The sequence below is a fragment of the Balaenoptera borealis genome, assembly GCF_965194805.1.
Source record: "Balaenoptera borealis genome assembly, chromosome: 21".
Classification (NCBI taxonomy): Eukaryota; Metazoa; Chordata; class Mammalia; order Artiodactyla; family Balaenopteridae; genus Balaenoptera; species Balaenoptera borealis.
Window position 1 is genome coordinate 22,328,632 of NC_138880.1, and position 23,336 is coordinate 22,351,967.

General features: G+C 37.8%; 1 long non-coding RNA gene across 1 annotated transcript in view; it reads right to left on the bottom strand.

The window, feature by feature from the left end:
• Positions 1-23,336, bottom strand: part of LOC309619773 — a 40,838-nt gene that overhangs the window by 8,534 nt on the left and 8,968 nt on the right. Inside the window, exon 2 of the long non-coding RNA XR_014239203.1 lies at positions 4,523-4,581. This is a non-coding gene — a long non-coding RNA (uncharacterized lncRNA). The remainder of the gene's footprint in view (positions 1-4,522; positions 4,582-23,336) is intronic.

Consider the following 23,336-nt stretch of genomic DNA (forward strand, 5'->3'; position numbering starts at 1 on the left):
TTTGAGTTTATTTTTGTGTATGGTTTTAGGGAGTATTCTAATTTCATTCTTTTACATGTAGCTGTCCAGTTTTCCCAGCACCACTTATTGAAGAGACTGTCTTTTCTCCATTGTATATCTTTGCCTCCTTTGTCATAGATTAGTTGACCATAGGTGCGTGGGTTTATCTCTGGGCTTTCTATCTTGCTCCATTGATCTATGTTTCTGTTTTTGTGCCAGTACCATATTGTCTTGATTACTTTAGCTTTGTAGTATAGTCTGAAGTCAGGGAGTCTGATTCCTCCTGCTCCGTTTTTTTCCCTCAAGACTGCTTTGGCTATTCGGGATCTTTTATATCTCCATACAAATTTTAAGATGATTTGTTCTAGTTCCGTAAAAAATGCCATTGGTAATTTGATAGGGATTGCATTGAATCTGTAGATTGCTTTGGGTAGTATAGTCATTTTCACAATGTTGATTCTTCCAATCCAAGAACATGGTATATCTCTCCATCTGTTGGTATCATCTTTAATTTCTTTCATCAGTGTCTTACAGTTTTCTGCATACAGGTCTTTTGTCTCCCTAGGTAGGTTTATTCCTAGGTATTTTATTCTTTTTGTTGCAATGATAAATTGGGAGTGTTTCCATAATTTCTCTTTCAGATTTTTCATCATTAGTGTATAGGAATGCAAGAGATTTCTGTGCATTAATTTTGTATCCTGCAACTTTACCAAATTTATTGATTAGCTCTAGTAGTTTTCTGGTGGCATTTTTAGGATTCTGTATGTATAGTATGTCATCTGCAAACAGTGACAGTTTTACTTCTTCTTTTCCAATTTGTATTCCTTTTATTTCTTTTTCTTCTCTGATTGCCGTGGCTAGGACTTCCAAAACTATGTTGAATAATAGTGGTGAGAGTGGACATCCTTGTCTCGTTCCTGATCTCAGAGGAAATGCTTTCAGTTTTTTCACCATTGAGAATGATGTTTGCTGTGGGTTTGTCGTATATGGCCTTTATTATGTTGAGGTAGGTTCCCTCTATGCCCACTTTCTGGAGAGTTTTTATCATAAATGGGTGTTGAATTTTGTCAAAACCTTTTTCTGCATCTATTGAGATGGTCATATGGTTTTTATTCTTCAATTTGTTAATATGGTGTATCACATTGATTGATTTGCGTATATTGAAGAATCCTTGCATCCCTGGGATAAATCCTACTTGATTGTGGTGTATGATCCTTTTAATGTGTTGTTGGATTCTGTTTGCTAGTATTGTGTTGAGGATTTTTGCATCTATATTCATCAGTGATATTGGTCTGTAAGTTTCTTTTTTTTGTAGTATCTTTGTTTGGTTTTGGTATCAGGGTGATGGTGGCCTCATAGAATGAGTTTGGGAGTGTTCCTTCCTCAGCAATTTTTTGGAAGAGCTTGAGAAGAATGGGTGTTAGCTCTTCTCTAAATGTTTGATAGAATTCACCTGTGAAGCCATCTGATCCTGGACTTTTGTTTGTTGGAAGATTTTTAATCACAGTTTCAATTTCATTACTTGTGATTGGTCTGTTCGTATTTTCTATTTCTTCCTGGTTCAGTCTTGGAAGGTTATACCTTTCTAAGAATTTGTCCATTTCTTCCAGGTTGTCCATTTTATTGGCATAAAGTTGCTTGTAGTAGTCTCTTAGGATGCTTTGTATTTCTGCAGTGTCTGTTGTAACTTCCCCTTTTTCATTTCTAATTTTATTGATTTGAGTCCTCTCCCTCTTTTTCTTGATGAGTCTGGCTAATGGCTTATCAATTTTGTTTATCTTCTCAAAGAACCAGCTTTTAGTTTTATTGATCTTTGCTATTGTTTTCTTTGTTTCTATTTCATTTATTTCTGCTCTGATCTTTATGATTTCTTTCCTTCTGCTAACTTTGGGTTTTGTTTGTTCTTCTTTCCCTAATTCCTTTAGGTGTAAGATTAGATTGTTTACTTGAGATTTTTCTTGTTTCTTTAGGTAGCCTTGTATAGCTATAAACTTCCCTCTTAGAACTGCTTTTGCTGCATCCCATAGGTTTTGGATCGTCGTGTTTTCATTGTCATTTGTCTCTAGGTATTTTTTGATTTCCTCTTTGATTTCTTCAGTGATCTCTTGGTTATTTAGTAACGTATTGTTTAGCCTCCATGTGTTTGTGTTTTTTACGTTTTTTCCCCTGTAATTCATTTCTAATCTCATAGCATTGTGGTCAGAAAAGATGCTTGATATGATTTCAATTTTCTTAAATTTACTGAGGCTTGATTTGTGACCCAAGATGTGATCTATCCTGGAGAACGTTCTGTGCACACTTGAGAAGAAAGTGTAATCTGCTGTTTTTGGATGGGATGTCCTATAAATATCAATTAAATCTACCTGGTCTATTGTGTCATTTAAAGCTTCTGTTTCCTTATTGATTTTCATTTTGGATGATCTGTCCATTTGTGTAAGTGAGGTGTTAAAGTCCCCCACTATTATTGTGTTACTGTCGATTTCCTCTTTTATAGCTGTTAGCAGTTGCCTTATGTATTGAGGTACTTGTATGTTGGGTGCATATATACTTATAATTGTTATATCTTCTTTTTGGATTGATCCCTTGATCACTATGTAGTGTCCTTCCTTGTCTCTTGTAACATTCTTTATTTTAAAGTCTATTTTATCTGATATGAGTATAGCTACTCCAGCTTTCTTTTGATTTCCATTTGCATGGAATATCTTTTTCCATCCCCTCACTTTCAGTCTGTATGTGTCCCTAGGTCTGAAGTGGGTCTCTTGTAGACAGCATATAGATAGGTCTTGTTTTTGTATCCATTCAGCAAGCCTGTGTCTTTTGGTTGGAGCATTTAATCCATTCACATTTAAGGTAATTATCGATATGTATGTTCCTATTACAAGTTTCTTAATTGTTTTGGGTTTGTTTTTGTAGGTCGTTTCCTTCTCTTGTGTTTCCCACTTAGAGAAGTTCCTTTAGCATTTGCTGTAGAGCTGGTTTGGTGGTGTTGAATTCTCTTAGCTTTTCCTTGTCTGTAAAGCTTTTGATTTCTCCATCAAATCTAAATGAGATCCTTGCCGGGTAGAGTAATCTTGGTTGTAGGTTCTTCCCTTTCATCACTTTAAGTATATCATGCCACTCCCTTCTGGCTTGTAGAGTTTCTGCTGAGAAATCAGCTGTTAGCCTTATGGGAGTTCCCTTGTATGTTATTTGTCGTTTTTCCCTTGCTGCTTTCAATAATTTTTCTTTGTCTTTAATTTTTGCCAGTTCGATTACTATGTGTTTCAGTGTGTTTCTCCTTGGGTTTATCCTGTATGGGACTCTCTGCGCTTCCTGGACTTGGGTGTCTATTTCCTTTCCCATGTTAGGGAAGTTTTCGACTATAATCTCTTCAAATATTTTCTCGGGTCCTTTCTCTCTCTCTTCTCCTTCTGGGACCCCTATAATGCGAATGTTGTTGCATTTAATGTTGTCCCAGAGGTCTCTTAGGCTGTCTTCATTTCTTTTCATTCTTTTTTCTTTAGTCTGTTCCGAAGCAGTGAATTCCACCATTCTGTCTTCCAGGTCACTTATCCATTCTTCTGCCTCAGTTATTCTGCTATTGATTCCTTCTAGTGTAGTTTTCATTTCAGTTATTGTATTGTTCATCTCTGTTTGTTTGTTCTTTAATTCTTCTAGGTCTTTGTTAAACATTTCTTGCATCTTCTTGATCTTTGCCTCCATTCTTATTCCGAGATCCTGGATCATCTTCACTATCATTATTCTGAATTCTTTTTCTGGAAGGTTGCCTATCGCCACTTCATTTAGTTGTTTTTCTGGGGTTTTATCTTGTTCCTTCATCTGGTATATAGCCCTCTGCCTTTTCATCTTGTCTGTCTTTCTGTGAATGTGGTTTTTGTTCCACAGGCTGCAGGATTGTAGTTTTTCTTCTGCTGTCTGCCCTCTGGTGGTTGAGGTTATCTAAGAGGCTTGATGGGAGGCTCTGGTGGTGGGTAGAGCTGACTGTTGCTCTGTTTAGCCATTTGACATGAGCTCAACATCCAATATAAATATTTTCCCAGCTATTCTAAGATGGGAAGATCCTGGCATGAATTTAATTTTTCAAAGTTTTGTTTTCTAATCATCCATGGGAATGATAATGCATTTTTTGTTTAGATACCAAAGTGAAGTACAAATCTATAGAATACTATATTGAAAACAGGAAAAAAACCATCTAATGGGAAAGGGGAAAAGAGGCATTAGATTCCTAGGGCTCTATACTAGACTCACCACCCACGGTCTCTTTCTCAACTCGATGGGAATGTTCTCTTCGGCTGTAGCCCGTTAACTAGCTGATCTTCTAGTATTTGGGGCTATAGTAAGAGATTCCATCTTCCCACAGGGGGACATGCAAACTATAAACCTACAAAGACCTAGAAAATTGACCAAAACACTGGAACAGGGTATGATTTAGCCAAACTCACTCAATTTACAGAGAAAAGCTATGGCCCAGAGAGGTGATGTGAATTCCCTACTGCCGCATAGCCAGTTAATGCATCCTTACTGTTAATAAGTGCAGGACCAAGGATGCAGTAGGACTGGACTGCTTAGTAATGCACAAGCCTGCCATGGAAAAGAAAAAAAAAAAAAAAATCAAAACAGCAAATACAAAACACTACAAGATTTTAAAATGCTATTTTTGATCACTGGAGGAAACTGATTTCTGCTTTCAATTCCATCTCTCTGTCCCTGAAGTGAATAAGAAAGAGAAGTTCATGTTTCTTTTGAAAGCTATGTTGTCTGTTAAATAAAGTCTGAATAGTAAGAAATTAGGTTCTGCCCTGCCCTTGTCAGTATTTTTCAGCTGGGTATATATTCCCAAACTATGTCACACATCTGCAAGTAAATTAATCCAAGAGAAAAGAAAATGGTGTTTATTTAAGTCCAAAGCGTTTCTTAAACATAAGCATTTGGTCCAATGGCTCCATTTTCAGAGCACTGATAACAAAATCAATACATTTAAACATTAAGAAAATAATAATAAGGAAAACCTTTTACTTGTTTTTGCTTCTTCTCCATGACATTTCTTGAGGGTTTAGGCATTTGGCCCCTAATTTTATTTTCACTCCACAGCTCTGACAGCTGAGCCGCATAGCTTGGCATTTAAAAAAATCAGAATAAGTGGTTGAAATATATGATTTCCTTGGTTTGGGAAGGCTCGAAATATCTGGACACTTCCTTCCCAGCCATCTTTGTTGGTTTTATTGACACGATGGGTCATACAGCTTTTTGATGAAAGATGAATCGGAAAGAAAAGAGGAATATAATTATCCGGTTTCGGGTCCAGTGGAGTGGAGATGAACTGGATTGCTTAGTGCAAACCCGAATCCCTGTCCTCTCCCCCACAGCAGGACATGAATGTCAAGTGAGGCTGCTGATTCCATATTCTTGTCATTACTCAGACAGGAAAGTAGTGTTTTGTTTTTGAAGCATTGACACTGTGTTTTCTGTAATCTTTATAATCATTTACTTCTAATCTCCTCTCAATCCTGCAAACTTAGTCTTCAGTTTCACCAGTCAGATCATCATCCTTATCAGACAGTGCTTCTCTTAGGTTTCCCAGCTGAACGCTGTCACCTTGGTAGCCTTGCTTCCTCAGGCCATTCTCAAATCCATCCTCATCTCAGTTCCAGCCCCTCTGTAAACAACCTTCAGGTGACATTTTTAGATTCCAAGGAAATTCAAGGCTCCATTCCTGCCTTCCTTTAGCTATATCTATGCTGGCTATTATTTCTCACAGGGAAATGGCAACTTGCACAGAAAGCACTCACTTCTTGGTATAGAGTGTGGAATAGCCTCAGAATCTTTAGTTACACTGTTTGGGAACAGAGGCAAGACCCTGCCGCCCTTCAAGCTCCAACAGAAGCCATACAGAGCCATTTTCTTAACTAGATTTGAAAACAAAAAAACAAGCAATGCCTAGAAATGCCTCCATTTGCTGAGTTTATAAATTGTGAATGAATTGTGTATGTTTTCCATTGTTGTGGAAAAGGAAAATCTAAATTTTAAATATCTGCTCCTCAAAAATAAACACAAGAAGGGATAATCAAGAGAAAATAAAATGAGAGCAAGTTGCAATAATTTTTTTTGTTTCTACAAGGCCTAACGCGGGGCTGCAGTATAGCTGTGTGGGCTGTGAGGGTGAAGGAGTGGGTCATATAGCAAAGGTGGAGCTGGGAGTGGTTCTCCCTGGCGTTGTTCAGTGCAGTGGCCTCAGCTTTGGAGCAGTAGGCAGGTCGGGGACAGATCCCTTCTTAGCTTAAACTTGATTGAATGGTGCTAATTGTCAGTTAGTGCAAGAGCCCTGGTAGAACACCCTCAAAGCAGCCTCAAGATGGGGAAGAACCCACCCTCCTATTGAATGGGAGGTCTAGAGACTGACATGTATTTTTTCCCAGTCTCTCAGTGTATTCTGCTTGGAACTGGGTTCACCCAACATTTAATGCCCCCTTGCCCTTTTAACGTAAGGATATGCATATGTTATTTCTCTCTTTTCTCCATTCTTGTATATTCCAACCTTTCTAGGTTATTGCCGTTATTTATGACTCTACTAAAATGTAAAACTGGCTTCAGAAATGTCAAACAGAATAATGGGAATGGAGAAATCAGAGAAGTCAGCTATAACCAGTCCCATAGCTCCTGCTTCTACGTGGCAAATGTGACTTATTTTCTTACATAGAGTGCTTTTGTGGCTGTGTGAAAATGCCATTCTTTAAAATGCAAACACACACACACACACACACACACCAACTTGTCCACAGAGGTAAAAAGACCATTTGCTAACATGTCAGTTTACTGAATTAAGTCTGTATTTAGTACTGCCCCAGTTTCATATTAAAGGGCTTCATGCTCTTTTTGGAGACAATATTCAGTACAGTACTATGTAAGCTCATTTTGATAGGCTATATTTCAATCAAAAGGAAAAAATGGAAATGAAAAGGAAAACAAAGCTAAATTATTCAAAATGGAAAAATTTTTGCAAAGCAATAAATACTGGTAAGTAAGGATTACAAGTCAAAAATAATTGACCAAATTTCTTTTATCATTATAAGTTAAAAAATAACTATGAAGAACTATGGAAGTGGGGACCCCCTATGTCTAGCTGTGAATCTTTTTCTAACTAATCATATAACAATAGACCAATTTCTCAGTATTATGTTATCTCCATTTCATCTGGGAGAAATAATTTGAATAGACAATCTCTAGAGTCTTCTGAGACTCTTAATTTATATATACTTTTAAGTCATATACAAATTCGGATTGAAAAATATCCGAAGAGGTTAAAAGTGCATGATTGTGAAAAATTCACCTATTATTTTTAATAGTGGTATTTTTCTTTTAAAAATATGATTATGTTCATAGATGATAACCTATTTCTAATTTACAAATTTATTTTTGTGTCTAGTCTCATTTGGAATATTATTAGAAATCCACAGGGTAGATGCCATTAAGCTGACTTTTAAGTGCAAACACTGATACATAGAAAAGTTAAGAGTAAAAAGTATAAAGTATAAAGTATAATCCAAGTTTTCTGAGTCCTTCGTACTATGCTTATTCTTTTAAGCCAAGCTACTTCTTCAAAGGTGCAAGAGACATAAATAACTTCTTAGAGAACCATTGAATACATCCCTAAAATACTGAGATTAATTTCAGTAAATCTGAGGGAGATAGTAGAAAACAGAAAAGAAACTGAGCTCTGAAAGACAGTATCACGCATACAAATCTCTCCCATTTGCAGGGGCAAGAGTGAGAACAGGCTGTTAATGTCGATTATGAATATATGCTGTCTTAGCTTGGTTCCCTGGAAACAGACTCTAAATTGGAGACTTGTGTGCTTGAGATTTACTGGGGATTGGTCTTGGGAATTATACATGCAAGGGAGTAAAAGAAGCAGGATTTAGCACAGGGCAAGGCTGAACCATGATGCAGTTGCAACATGGACCTCAAATGATTCTTCAGGGAGTTTTAGAACTGAGATCCCTACAGAGCTGTCCTCTACTGAGGCAAGGGGAACAGTCCTTTATATGCCCTCATTGATCACCATTGGAGGCAGGCTTCCCCTGGGATGCAGACATGACGTTGGACCGAGGGATTCCCTTTTTTCAAGGGAGATTTTCACATAGGGACTCAGCTATGAGATGTCAGCACCCAGTAGTCCCAGTGGCTAAGGTATTCAGTTCTCTCAGCTAGTAAATGAGGACTATAGTAAACAGGTTATAAGGAAGGGATATAAGCAAATTGGCCTTCTAAAAGGCATGTAAGAAGCATGCAAAACGGATTGGATTAACGGGACAACACAAGGGTCTGAAATAGTCTTTGGCATTCGAGAGCAAGTTGACTTTCTCGCCTGTCAACTTGACAGGTGTGGATAATCAGGTTTTTATGGAATTGGCATATGAGGTAAAAATTATCAAATTAAAATTTCCGTATACATTTTATCCCTATATTTCTATTGTAGTACTGTTCAAAAAGTTATATGTTTTCTAAAAAATGGAGTACTAAGCAATCATTTTATGTCAAAGCCCACAAAATACATTAATTTTCCCCAAAGCTAACCTTTTTTTCTCTAGGGTTTTGAATAACAATGGAACACTTTGAATGCATTTGTCTAGACTATTTGAAGGTTGTTAAAAATATTTTTCAAGACGTGTTACCTTTGTTTCTCTATGTGTTTAACTTCTAGTCTCTCTGATAATCTTTCTTTTTTTTCTCTCTGACGATCTTATATCTAGCTGGAAATCTAAACATTTCTTTCCACTCAAGAAATATATTAAACTGCGAAAACATGATATCCAGGGTCTGAACAAGACAAAACAAACCAACCTTGAGATATTCATGAACTTCAAATCATTCAAAATTCACAAATCTGTATACATTAGGCTGCAGGAATTTTAACAATACGTGTAATGTGACATGCTGTCTGCTTTACATCTAGACAAAATAAATAAAAACGGTAATGGTTTTGTGGAAATCTTAATACACGTGAACATTATAAGATACATTAGGTAGGAAGTCTGTTATGAACATTAAAACAGCATCTTATGACTTTTGCAGTAAAGACCCTGACCCAGGTATCTGGAGAGTACACATGATCACACCTCTTCTATTTTCTCAAGCATCCACAATTTAGACAGTTCCTGGTAAAGAGAAAATGTGATTGATTTTAATGCCATTTTCTTTCAGTCACTGCCATTTGGATACAGACTCTCTGCATGAACCTCCTCCTCTACTTACCTTTTAAATATTGAAGTATCTCACAGCTAGGTTCTAAGCATTCTTTTCTTACTCATATACACTCTGCCCCAGTTGATCTCAACTATCCCCATGAATGTAGATACCATCTGTAGGCTGAGAAATACTAATTATACCTTTAACCCAAAATGCCCTCCTAAATCTAGGCTTATATCCATTTGAAATCTACAATGAATGCCTCTTAAGCATCCCAGATAGCTTGATTGTCCCAAATATGTTGTCTGACTTTCCCAGACATATCCTGTCATGGTCATCTACATTTCAGGGAATGGTGCTGTCATTCATTTAGTTACCAGCCAAGAACCCAAGATTCCCCTTTGACCCCTCCCTTCTCTCACCCTCACAACCACTCCTCAGCCTCTCTTGGTGCTTCTTTCCATATCGACCTTATACTCACCTACTTTCCTCCACCTCCACTTTCATCACCCTGGTCCAACCCACAGTTATGTTGTTCCTGGATTATTCATTCACTGTTCTCCTGATGTCTACTCTTGCCCTTTTCAACCTTCTCAACCATGAAGCTGAAAAAATAATTTTTTAAAATGTAAATCCTGGGACTTCCCTGGTGGTGTGGTGGTTAAGAATCCACCTGCCAATGCAGGGGACACGGGTTCGATCCCTGGTCCAGGTAGATGCCACATGCCGCAGAGCACCTAAGCCCGTGTGCCACAACTACTGAGCCCGCATGCCACAACTACTGAAGCCCACGTGCTGCAACTACTGAAGCCCGTGCATTCTAGGGCCCACGTGCTGCAACTACTGAGCCCATGTGCTGCAACTACTGAAGTCCGCATGCCTAGAGCCCATGCTCCGCAACAAGAGAAGCCACCACAATGAGAAGGCCGCACCCTGCAACAAAGAGTAGTCCCCGCTCGCTGCAATCAGAGAAAACCTGTGTGTAGCAACAAAGACCCAACGCAGCCAAAAATAAAACATTAAAATAAATGAATGAATGAATGAATGAATGAATGTAAATCCTATCCTAGGAGCAAGACACTTCCCACTAAAGTCTTTCAGTGGCTTCCCATGACTGAGAGGGCCCTACGTGGCCTGACCCCTGCTTTTCTTTCTAGTCACCCCATTTCCCCAGCCACTGAACTCACTGTTCCATTCATACACCAAACTTTCCAATCTCATGATCTTCAAAGTTTCTCTTCTCTTGTCTTTTCATATGACTGGATCTTTCTTATCTGAGTCTGTTTAAACCTTACTTCCATAAAGGGCTCCCTACTCCAAACCATCTTAAAGTAAATTATCTAGATGTTTTTCCCTCTATTTTAAAGACCTAATTATTATTAAATAAGGACCCGGAAATACCATCTTTGTTCTTTGTAACACTTTTCACAGTCTGGATTTTATTTTATTTGATTATTTGTTTGTCTCCCTGAGAAGAGTATGAGTCAGAGTCAGGATCTGTTCAAGTTAGATTCCCTAAACACAGTGACTGTCCCATAGATGATAAGCCACAAATATTCTGGAGTGAATAAATAAATGCATGGATGAATGAAATTTGGAATTTGAATTGAAATATCAACAGTACTAAAATTACAAATTCCCTTCTAGAAATTATTTTCTTAGAGCTTAGTAGGTAAGTGTAACAGTAGAGATGTTCAACAACCACCATCTTGGAACAAAGTTCTTCTTAAAGTCATAGTATGGAAAAATATAGGGAGTAAAATATTTCCATGAGAAAAAAATAGACCATTTGTAATAAGGTTGCCACAAATTTCTGGCTGTTTCAGAAGGAATTGGCTCTCTCCAGTTGAAGCCAAGCCAAGGACAGTAAATAGAGTGTGGTGATGTATCTCAGAAATTGTGTACATTGGCAAAGTTGGAGGAAGACAGTTTTTCAACTGCTGCGTCTATTATATTTGGGCACAGGATAGTATCATTAGTCTTTTTCTTCCTTTCAAGAATGACACAATTTACAATTTAAGAAAACTCGTTTTATTTCTAAAAATAAGCTCTAATTTTATAATATTCACATTTAATAAGGTGTGAATTAATAACCCCTTAAAATGATGTCATAAATTGGACATTTATTAAACCCTCCAGTTTTATTTAAATTTGCAACAAAATCACTATTGTAATTAAAAAACTCGGGCTTACACAATTACTGAGCTTGCGCATCTGGAGCCTGTGCTCGGCAACAAGAGAGGCCGCGATAGTGAGAGGCCCGCGCACCGCGATGAAGAGTGGCCCCCGCTTGCCACAACTAGAGAAAGCCCTCGCACAGAAACGAAGACCCAACGCAGCCATAAATAAATAAATAGATAGATAGATAGATAGATAGAAATGACAAAATTTAATTAAAAAAAAAAACAAAAAACTCGGGCTTAGCCTACCCTGGCATCGTAAAAGAGGACAACCTAGTAAGACATATTTTTATACTAAAATAAGTAATCTTTGGTAACTCATTTTATAATTTTGGAAACAAGGCTAGTTTTCTTCTTGAAGGGAGGAATTTTATTCTCACCTCTGACATTATCCCTATTTACTGGGGTTTCAACTTCATTGCCAAAACTCCAATCCCCATTCATGATTTTGACAATGATGTATTTTGCTTTCCTGAGGCAGAGACAAAGCTATACGGCCACCAAAACTTTCTCATTTTCCTTTTGGGCACACCATGAGACTGTTTCCCAGTCTTGCTTACAGTTAGGGTGGGGCTATATGACCCATGTGTGTAGAAGTGATTTACACCACTTGCAGGTTTGACTTCTATAACACCTTACAGGATCCTGTTTCCTCATCTGCTGGGCAAAGGTGGAGGCCTCCAGTGGAGGAGTCCAAAGATTTCAGATCCACAGCAAAGAAGGAACCTATGTCCCAGAGTAACTTCATGGAAGAGAGACACCATCCTTCATCTTGACCCTGCTGATTGGACTCTGACGGATGCAAGAGTTAAACCTTTATTTTGTTAAATAACTGAGATTTTTGGACCAGTGTCTTTATAGAAGTTAGCTTTTCCTGACTAATACATCTGCAAAACCCCACTTTTCTATTTAGTTAAAAGTTGTGACCACTTATTGTTTTATTTTTTTTAAATTAATTAATTAATTTATTTTTGGCTGCTACTCTTCGTTGCAGTGCGCAGGCTTCTCATTGCAGTGGCTTCTGTTGCTGCGGAGCACAGGCTCTAGGTGCGCGGGCTTCAGTAGTTGTGGCACGCGGGCTCAGTAGTTGTGGCTCGCAGGCTTTAGAGCACAGGCTCAGTAGTTGTGGCGCACAGGCTTAGTTGCTCCGCGGCATGTGGGATCTTCCCAGACCAGGGCTCGAACCCATGTCCCCTGCATTGACATGTGGATTCTTAACCACTGTGCCACCAGGGAAGTCCCAACACTTATTGTTTTAATTATATGATTATGCTAGGTACAGGCGTACCTTGTTTTATTGCAATTTGCCTTATTATGCTTCAAAGATATTGCGTTTTTTACAAATTGAAGATTTATGATAACCTTGCATCGAGCAGTCTAATGGTGCCATTTTTCCAATAGGTTTTGCTCACTTCATGCCTCTGTGTCGCATTTCAGTAATTCTTGAAATATTTCAAACTGTTATTAGTATTATATTTGTTATCATGGTCTGTGACTGGTGATCTTTGATGTTACTGTGGCAAAAGATTACAACTCGATGAAGGCTCAGATGATGGTAGCATCTTTTAGCAATGAAGTTTTTTTTTTTTTAATTTATTTTATTTATTTTTGGCTGTGTTGGGTCTTCGTTTCTGTGCGAGGGCTTTCTCCAGTTGCAGCGAGTGGGGGCCACTCTTCATCACGGTGCGCGGGCCTCTCACTATCGCGGCCTCTCTTGTTGCGGAGCACAGGCTCCAGACGCGCAGGCTCAGTAGTTGTGGCGCACGGGCTTAGTTGCTCCACGGCATGTGGGATCTTCCAGGACCAGGGCTCGAACCCGTGTCCCCTGCATTGGCAGGCAGATTCTTAACCACTGCACCACCAGGGAAGCCCCCGCAATGAAGTATTTTTAAATTAAGGTTGTACTTTTATTTTTAGACATAATGCTATTGCACACAAGACTACAGTATAGTGTAAACGTAACTTTTATAGGCACTGGGAAACCAAAAAATTTGTGAGACTCACTTTATTTCAATATTCACTTTATTTTGGTGGTCTGGAACTGAGCCCACAATATCTCTGAGGTATGCCTGTACTATATTGCACACATTATGTAAATTTTCTTATTTAAATAGATAAGAATAATTATTTAAGTACCTTTCATACTTGCCAGTTTTTTGTATTATTTTATTATTAACTGCTTTATTTGAAGGAATACAGTTTTTGAAGGCAGTCCCTTAATATAGGACCTGACGCTCAATAAAGAGTGACTTAAAAATATGTGGTAGCATATATATGGTAAAACAATACCTTTACTTCTTGGAATATTTATCAGTCATAATGAGAAGATAATGAATAAGAAAAAAAATATGCCAGAAGGCTTTTTTTAAGACATATTTTGATCAGTTTATCACTATAAAAGCAGAATCTGTTGTATTAAAAGAGTTATCAGGGCTTCCCTGGTGGCGCAGTGGTTGAGAATCTGCCTGCCAATGCAGGGCACACGGGTTCGAGCCCTGGTCTGGGAAGATCCCATATGCTGCGGAGCGACTAGGCCCGTGAGCCACAATTGCTGAGCCTGCGTGTCTGGAGCCTGTGCTCCACAACAAGAGAGGCCGCAATAGTGAGAGGCCCGCGCACCGCGATGAAGAGTGGCCCCCGCTTGCCGCAACTGGAGAAAGCCCTCGCACAGAAACGAAGACCCAACACAGCCATAAATAAAATAAATAAATAAATAAATAAAAATTAAAAAAAAAAAAAGAGTTATCAGACTGATTAACATGGGGAACGCTGATATGTAAACAAGCTTTACATTGTTAAGATCCTGCTATATAGTCTACAGTTGTGAACATATCAGAACCAGCAATAAAATAATAGAGATATTCAAAGGAGATCCTTTTGATTTCAGGGAGAATTCCCTCTTATTTATGATTATATGGGTTAAAGGAGGATTCCAATATTTAATGACAAATTAGGAGAGAACACACAAGGAAATTCACAGTCAAATTATAAGAACGAAATAAAGTTAAATGTCAAGGCACAGTAGGAAAAAGTATTTTATGCTATTATTTACAAATCATAGATACAATTTTTGTTTCAGTTTATTTTCTAGTGACTAAAATAAACTAATACAAAAATCAAACTAATAAAAAAATATTTAATACTTTAAACATTTTTTAAAGTGTAAAATATTAACTTATAAAATCTCCTGATATAAAAATCAAACATTCTTCCACAGTAAAGAAATTATTCATATTTTAAATGCATGCAGAGCACTGAATATTTGCTTTTTAAGTGTAGAATACCTTTTAAGACTCTTGAGAAGCATGCTGTTGCACATATTTTATTTTACCCAGTTAGTCCAGAGCATTCATCTTATATCTTTCCATTGAATTCTTCTTTGAGAAACTTTTCTGATGGGCACTGAAGTTTTCCTTTCATCTTATAAAAAAGCACATGTAGATTTTAAAATTAAATGTTTAATATTATCATTAGTTCCATAATAATCAGGGGTCAAAAGTAACCTCTCTCTCCTCTTCCTTCTTTCTCTTCTCTTGATACAATTAAGATCATCTTGAGAGTATCTTATTAAATACTCTCCTATTAGATACTCACAATATGACTTTAATTGTATTTATAATCAAGAACAATTCTGTTTCTCGTGAAGTTCCCATGAGGTACTTTAGGAATTCTGAATCCAAAGAGTAGTCATCCTTATCATTAATTGCATTCAGGGACTGGGCCTAAAATTCCTCATTTTATCATAGTGGAAGGTGAAGGGGGGCAAAAAGCCTTTCAACAACAGCACAGACAGGAGAAGCTGACCCATAAATCAGCATTAGTTCCTCCACCTGAAGCAAGAGGTGACCCTCACTCAGCCATAATTACTATGAACAGCCACTGTGAGACTCGAGGGGAGAAGGCTCAGTGAGGAATTTAGGAGTTACGGTGTGGATAGTGCAAGTTCTTCTAATGATAGAGTCTCAAAGGAGCTATCAACTCCTGTCTCTGCAGTGCCTTATGAAACATCCTTTCTACAACCGGAAATATTTTTCCCAAAATAGAACTATTTCTTTAAAAAGCAGACACCTTATGCCCCAGCCCCCCACACAATGAACTTTCCACTGACAGTTTTCCCAAGTGGTACGATGGCTTCATGTGTATCACACAATCCCTCAGAAATTTTGTTTTTTTTTAATTTTAATTATTGGTACATCTGGAACAAAGTTAGCAACTACATGGTAAATCAATTTCAGATTATAAGAAATTCTGGGAGACAGACATCACATATACACATAAATAAGCATCAAAATAAATAACATGAAAACAAAGTGTCTGGATGTCAATATTTTTTTCACTGCAATGGCTCTGATTAAAAATGCAGGGAGGAAATTTCTAGTACAATCAAGAGATTTTTACAGTCTCTTCACTAAAAGATTTCAAGATTTTTGGTTAGTGCTTAGAAATGAAGTTTCTCAAAAACCCTTATCACCAAAAATACAGGACAAGCCAAAAAACATGATATTTAAAAAATCCTTAGAGGATTTCTAGGGGCCCACTCCAAAGCCACTGAGCTTAATATAATAACTTGAATAGTTGAAAGATTTTATATGTATTGTACAAGTGTCTTAGTTCACTTGGATTGCTGTGACCACATACCATAAACTGGGTGTCTTTTAAACAACAAACGTTTCTCACAGTTCTGGCAGCTGGGAAGTGCAGGATGAAAGCACTGATGGATTCAGTATCTGGTGAGGGCCCCCTTCCCAGATCGTAGATGGCCGTCTTCATGCTGTAACCTCACGTGGTAAAAGGGCGGGGGAACCCTCTCTGGCTTTTTTATAAGGGCACTAACCCCATTCGTAGGGCTCTACCCTCATGACCTCATCATCTCCCAAAGACCCCACCCTAACAAAACCATAACCTTGGCGGGGGGACGTTTAGGATTTCAACCTAAGAATATGTGGGGGACAAGCATTCAGTCCATTGTAACAAGGTTGTAGATTGGGTCAGATATGGAATTTTAAATTTAACCTGAATGAGATACAGGGGAATCTGACTGTATTGAAATTGGAATTGACATAAACCATAAAAGAAGCAGACTTAGGAAGTTTGTTCCTAACAATATGAGGTTTTTAGGAGCCCCAGAGTTGTCTCTCCTTCCAACCCCATGGGAATTGTGTGATGTCACTTTCCACCAAGCACAAACCCAGTCTATGAACCATCACTGTCACTGCCATCACCACCGCCACCACTGCTGCAACTCCCTTTTGGGGAGATGGCTGCACACCTCAAAGAAGGGAGCAGTGCACACGCTCAGGGCATGAGGAAGTGTGCAGAGCGTATTAGCACAGTGCATTTAAGGAAATGGGAGGGTTTATCATTCATTCATTCAACAAGGATTTATGAAGATCTTCTGTGTGGGACACTCCATGCTGGATGCTGGGTATAGCGGTGAACCAGTCAGACACGAGCTTTGACTCTGTACTTATGCTCTGGTGGGGAAGAAAGATATTGACCACACAATAGATATGTACAACTCCAAATATGGAAAGTGGTATGACAAAAAGATAAAGTTACTCTATGTATTAGGGGGATTGATCTAAGGGCGGTCAGGGAGAGGATCTTGGAGGGAAAGATAGTTCAGCTGAGAGCTAAAGAATGAGCAAGGAGCTAAGTAGGTGAGAAAGGAAAGTAGTACCTTCCAAATAGATAAAGCATTGTGTGCAGAACCTGCGGCAAGTCTTGATCAAAGAGAGCCTGGGTAGCTAGAGCGAGGAATGAGAGCAAGTGTGGTTTGGGATGCAGCTACGGTGGTAAATCCATGGACTATGTTAGATTTCTTTTTATCCTACAATCAGTATAAATCCATAAAAGCACTTTAATGGGGGAGTGGCACAATCAAATGTTTTTCTTCAGAAATTATTACACTGGATACTGAATAGAGATTGCTTAGAAGCTTTGATAAATATGAACTACTAAACACTGATATATATAATTTGAAACATATATATATATAATTTGAAAAGCAACAGGTAATGACTAGGCAATTCATTTTCTGAAACTGCAAACTAAATTCAACTGCTTGGGCCTAGAAAAATCAGATTTTACTTCTTAATACATGTACCAGCATGCCCCAAACTGATGGTTTATTCATATTTTTTCTTAGTGACTAAATATGACACCTGTAAGATTTTTTTCATGATATTTAAGAATAAAAGATTACAGAAAGTGTATGTATACATACCATTATCAAAAATGACGTTCATTTTTTTAAACTTTCAGAATTCAAGTTTTGAAGAAACCAAACACAAAATCTATATGAGCCAGTGCAGGTTCAAGCCCTGGTCTGGGAAGACCCCACATGGCGCAGAGCAACTAGGCCCATGCGCCACAACTACTGAGCCTGCCCTCTAGAGCCTGTGCTCTGCAACAAGAGAAGCCACCGCAATGAGAAGCCCGCACACCTCAAGGAAGAATAGCCCCCACTCGCCGCAATTAGAGAAAACCCGCACACAGCAATGAAGACCCAACGCAGCCAAAAATAAGTAAATCAATAAATAAATTTATTTAAAAATATATGAGCAAAATTAATATTTTATGGAGAAATTCAAGAAAGACTTATTAGATTGATTACCTTCTCTCCCACAGATGTTTGTAACTCCCTGAGGACATGGAATCAAGCTAATACTGACAGTCCCCTAAGTGACCGCCACTGTACTCTTCAGGCTGTAGGAGGTTAGTGAATATTTTCTGACCCAGTGAGTTTTCTAAGTACTAATATATTCTACGTTAGAGGAGCATTTTGATTTAGTAGTTAGGGTAACAGCTATGCACTAGGTGTTTTATGTTTTAGAGAATGGAAATGTCTAAACTATGATGTTCCAACTTTAGTAAGATAAAAAGAATTTCCTGTCTAGTAAAAAACATGTTTCCCAATAAAATAATTGACCCTCACTGAAATTACTATTCAAAGAACTAGGAAGCAGAGAATCAGTCATAAGTCTGGAATGGTTAAAAAGAGGCTGCTGAAAGCACAGCTGATTTATAGTGCTTGGACTCGAGGTGGAAGTTTATGGACAAGACACTTTCTGTCATGTATTTTCCCAATGACAGGGCATTTACAGACTAGTCAAGTGTTACTGAGATGAAGAATCTGACTGACCTGACATCCCAGGGAATTTTTTTTTTTTTAAAGTTTTAATTTATTGATTGATTGATTGCTTGATTGCTATGTTGGGTCTTCGTTTCTGTGCTAGGGCTTTCTCTAGTTGCGGCAAGTGGGGGCCACTCTTCATCGCGGTGCGCAGGCCTCTTACTATCGTGGCCTCCCTTGTTGCAGAGCACAGGCTCCAGAAGCGCAGGCTCAGTAGTTGTGGCTCACGGGTCTAGTTGCTCCGCGGCATGTGGGATCTTCCCAGACCAGGGCTCGAACTCGTGTCCCCTGCATTAGCAGGCAGATTCTCAACCACTGCGCCACCAGGGAAGCCCCCATCCCAGGGAATTTTGATGTGGGGCACTGGATAGCCTGGCTATGAGACCTTTAGGAGCTCTCCTCCCACTCTCTTGGAAGCAAAAGCAAATTCCAAGACAGTTAGTGCGTTCCCTTTGGTTTAGGAATATCTGGGTTGGGAGGTAGGATCCCAGACATGTGCTAGCCTGGAGGCCTTGCACCGGGACAGCATGGCTGCAGGAAGGCTCAGGGAGGGAGTGCAGACTCATCTGGGGCCGCCCCACTGTTAAACTACACCCAGAGAACTTCTGGAGTCAAGAACCCTTCAGGATATTCTAAAGTCCTACAGATAAGTGTTGAAGCAATTACATACTGTTCATTTTACAGGTATGCATTCCAGTGTTTCCAATACAGAGCTCCCTTTAGAGCTACTGATTTGCCCAAGTCAAATGTTTATCTCTTTGAACTTCAATCCTAGAAGCAGACTATTCAAACCTCTAATGCAAAGACTTTGAGAGAATGGAGCTATGGTACCTTTTATTGTAACTTCTGGGGCTTTATGATTACACACATTTTTTTTTTTTGGAGGGGAGTCGGGGGGGAGGAAAGAAATAGATGAGAGAGATTAAGAAGTACAGACTTCCAGTTGCAAAATAAATGAGTCAAGGGCATGAAATATACCCTGTGGGGAATATAGTCAATAACTATGTAATATCTTTGTATGGCGACATATTGTAATTAGAGTTATTGTGGAGATCATTTTGAAATGTGTAGGAACAGTGAATCACTATGTTGTGTAACAGGACCTAACATAACTAACATGCTGTAGATCAATTATACTTTTTTTATTTTTTAATTTTTAAATAATTTTTATTGGCATATATGTGCTTTACAATGTTGTGTTAGTTTCTTGCTGTACAACAAAATGAATCAGTCATATGTATACATATATCTACTCTTTTTTCGATTTCCTTCCCATTTAGATCACTATAGAGCATTGAGTAGAGTTCCCTGTGCTATACAGTAGGTTCTCAGTAGCTATCTATTCTATACATAGTTGTGTATATATGTCAATTCCAATCTCCCAGTTCATCCCACCCCCTCTTCCCCCCTTGGTAACCGTAAGTTTGTTCTCTACATCTGTGACTCCATTTCTGTTTTGCAAATAAGTTCATCTCTACCATTTTCCAGATTCCACATATAAGCGATATTATATGATACTTGTTTTTCTCTTTCTGACTTACTTCACTCTGTATGACAGTCTCTGGGTCCATCCACGGCTCTGCAAATGGTACTATTTCATTCTTTTTATGACTGAGTAATACTCCATTGTATATAGGTACCACATCTTCTTTATCCATTCCTCTGTCGATGGACATTTAGGTTGCTACCATGTCCTGGCTATTGTAAATAGTGCTGCAATGAACATTGGGGTGCATGTATCTTTTTGAATTATGGTTTTCTCTGGGTATATGCCCAGTAGTGGCATTGCTGGGTTATATGGTAGCTCTATCTTTAGTTTTTTAAGTAACCTCCATACTGTTCTCCATAGTGGCTGTATCAATTTACATTCCCACCAACAGTGTAGCAGGGTTCACTTTTCTCCACACCCTCTCCAGCATTTATTGTTTGTAGATTTTTTGATGATGGCCATTCTGACTGGTGGGAGAATTCTGACTCACTGTAGTTTTGATTTGCATTTCTCTAGAATTAGTGATGTTGAGCATCCTTTCATGTGTTTGTTGGCCATCTGTATGTCTTCTTTGGAGAAATGTCTGTTTAGGTCTTCTGCCCATTTCTTGATTCAGTTGTTTTTTTTGATATTGAGCTGCATGAGCTGCTTGTATATTTTGGAGATTAATCCCTTGTCAGTTGCTTCATTTGCAAATATTTTCTCCCATTCTGAGGGTTGTCTTTTTGTTTTGTTTATGGTTTACTTTGCTGTGCAAACGCTTTTAAATTTAATTAGGTCCCATTTGTTTATTTTTGTTTTTATTTTCATTACTCTAGACACATTCTTAAAAAAACAAAAACTATTGTATCATAACAATTTTAAAACATACAGAAAAACAGAAAAAAATACGCAAAAAAGACTTATATACTTACCATCCAGATTCAACACCCGTTAACATTTTGTCTTTTCTGTTAATCTAGATCTATACTCTATATCCAAATCTATGCTTGTATCATTACTTATGTTTATCTTTTTGGCTATATCATTTAAAATAATTTACAGATATCACGATTCTTTCCCCTAAATTCTCTAGTATGAGAAGAAATGCTCTCCTAGTATGATCATATACCTAACAAAATCATCAATAATTCCCTAATAACATCAAATACCTGGTCTATATTCCAGTTTTTCCAAATGTCTGTCCACCAGGATTCAATCAAAAAGTACTCAATACATTTGTTTGTCTCTTAAGTCTTTCTAAATCAAGTAGTTTCTCCCTCTTTTTTTTTTCTCCCCAAGCTATTAACTTTTTAAAGACATCAGACCCAATGTCCTATGGAATGTCTTAAGCATCCTGTGTTTGTCTGACTGTGTTTTCGTTTATGATTTATGTTTCTCTATCACCTGTATTTTCTATAAGCTGAAATTTAAAACTCACATCATGATTAGATACAAGTTAAATACTTTTGTGAAAAATAGTTCATGGAGAAAATCGGTTTTCTTGTTGCATTTAATTTACAGAATGTCTGAGTTGTTCAGGATTAAGTGGTGCCACTGGATTAATGTCATTAGTCAGATCTTTCCACCATAAATGTATGTTTTCTCCTTTGCAATTAACAAGTAATCTGTGGAGACATACTTAGCATTATGTGAATATTTTTTTACCAACATTTCCCCGAAAAGTGTTAGCATCCATTGAATTCTCTTCCCTTAGGTTTTTCATTAAGATTAGCAAATGGTGATTTTCTAATTCTACTTTTTTCTACATTTATTATTATTATTCTGCAAATAAGTAAAAACTTTTTTTTTTATTAACTAGGGTCACTTTTTTAAAAATCCTTGAATCTACAGTTCTTATTGAAAAAATGGGATATTCTGTTTTGTTCTCATCTTTTAATTACCAATCTTCAAAGTAAGGAATTGGTATATTATTCATCTCCAGTGGTGATAAATTAGTTTGTTTGATTTATAGTGTCTTTTCTTAGTATTACTATTAACTCAATGATATGCATTTATATAATAGATTCCAATGAATTATAGTTATTGTTATTATTATTATTATTGATGTTTGAACTCTCCCAGTTTGGATCAGGAGGGGTCACTTCAGGCTGGCAACTGCATCCTTTTAACACAACCCATTTGTCCTTGAATACTTTCTCTCTCAGAACATGTAAAACACTCATGGTGTTAAAGGCTCAGGCTGTCACCACACCCTGCCACCTCCCTCCCACTCCCTCCTTTAGAATCAGCCATTTCCTAAGGGTCTCTGATTCTTTCAGTGTGAATAATAATTAGAAAACGAAATCTGGGTGTGAGGAGTGCTGATTTCCACAAGGAACATTATTGTTTCTGGATTTTTTCCAATGGAGAGAGCTAGAAAATTTATCTTGTAAAATTATATTTTTATTTGGTATTTTCAACTTTTAACATTACATGGTTTTATTTGACTTTTAAAAAATTTTATACATATATCTCTTTTCTATTTTATTGCAACTCTTGGGTCTTAAATAATACAATTACTATGAACACAAAACAACCAAGATAATTTTAAGATTCCCCTGCATTTTTAAAAAATTAATTTATTTATTGTTGTTTTTGGCTGAGCTGGATCTTTGTTGCTGCATGAAGACTTTCTCTAATTGCGGTGAGCGGGAGCTACTCTTTGTTGTGGTGCGGTGGCTTCTCTTGCTGCAGAGCATGGGCTCTAGGTGCGCGGGCTTCAGTAGTTGTGGCTCTCGGGCTCTAGAGCACAGGCTCAGTAGTTGTGGCACATGGGCTTAGTCGCTCCATGGCATGTGGGATCTTCCCGGACCAGGGCTCGAACCCGTGTCCCCTGCATTGGCAGGCGGATCCTTAACTACTGCGCCACCAGGGAAGCCTCCCCTGCATTTTTCAACTTCAGAATACATCTCTAAGAATAAACAGGGTATGTAGTATGTTCTAAAGTCATTCTGATGTGAACACATATTTCGAAAAGCTTGTAAGTGCTACACATTTTTTATTTGTCTTATAAAAACCATCTCTTTACATTTCCTTTCTCTTGTTTTAGTGTAGACCTTCTAGTAGCTTCCAGTTAACCTGTAGTATGAAATCTAATTGATTTGGTCCTCCCAACCTTTTATTCTACATTTCTATAATCTCTGTTATTACTTGTAAACCAAGACTCCTCCCTCCAAATAAAGAAAAATTTCATTCTCTGACACTCCAAACCCGATGCCAATTCCTTTAATTACTTCCTCACTTTCAGAACTAATCCAACATCTTCCTCCAAAATTAACAGGATCTTCTCTAGTAATACCATCAATTATATATTTTGAAAGACACTTGATCATATTTTTATGCTGTTTGACATAGGTGTTGTGAA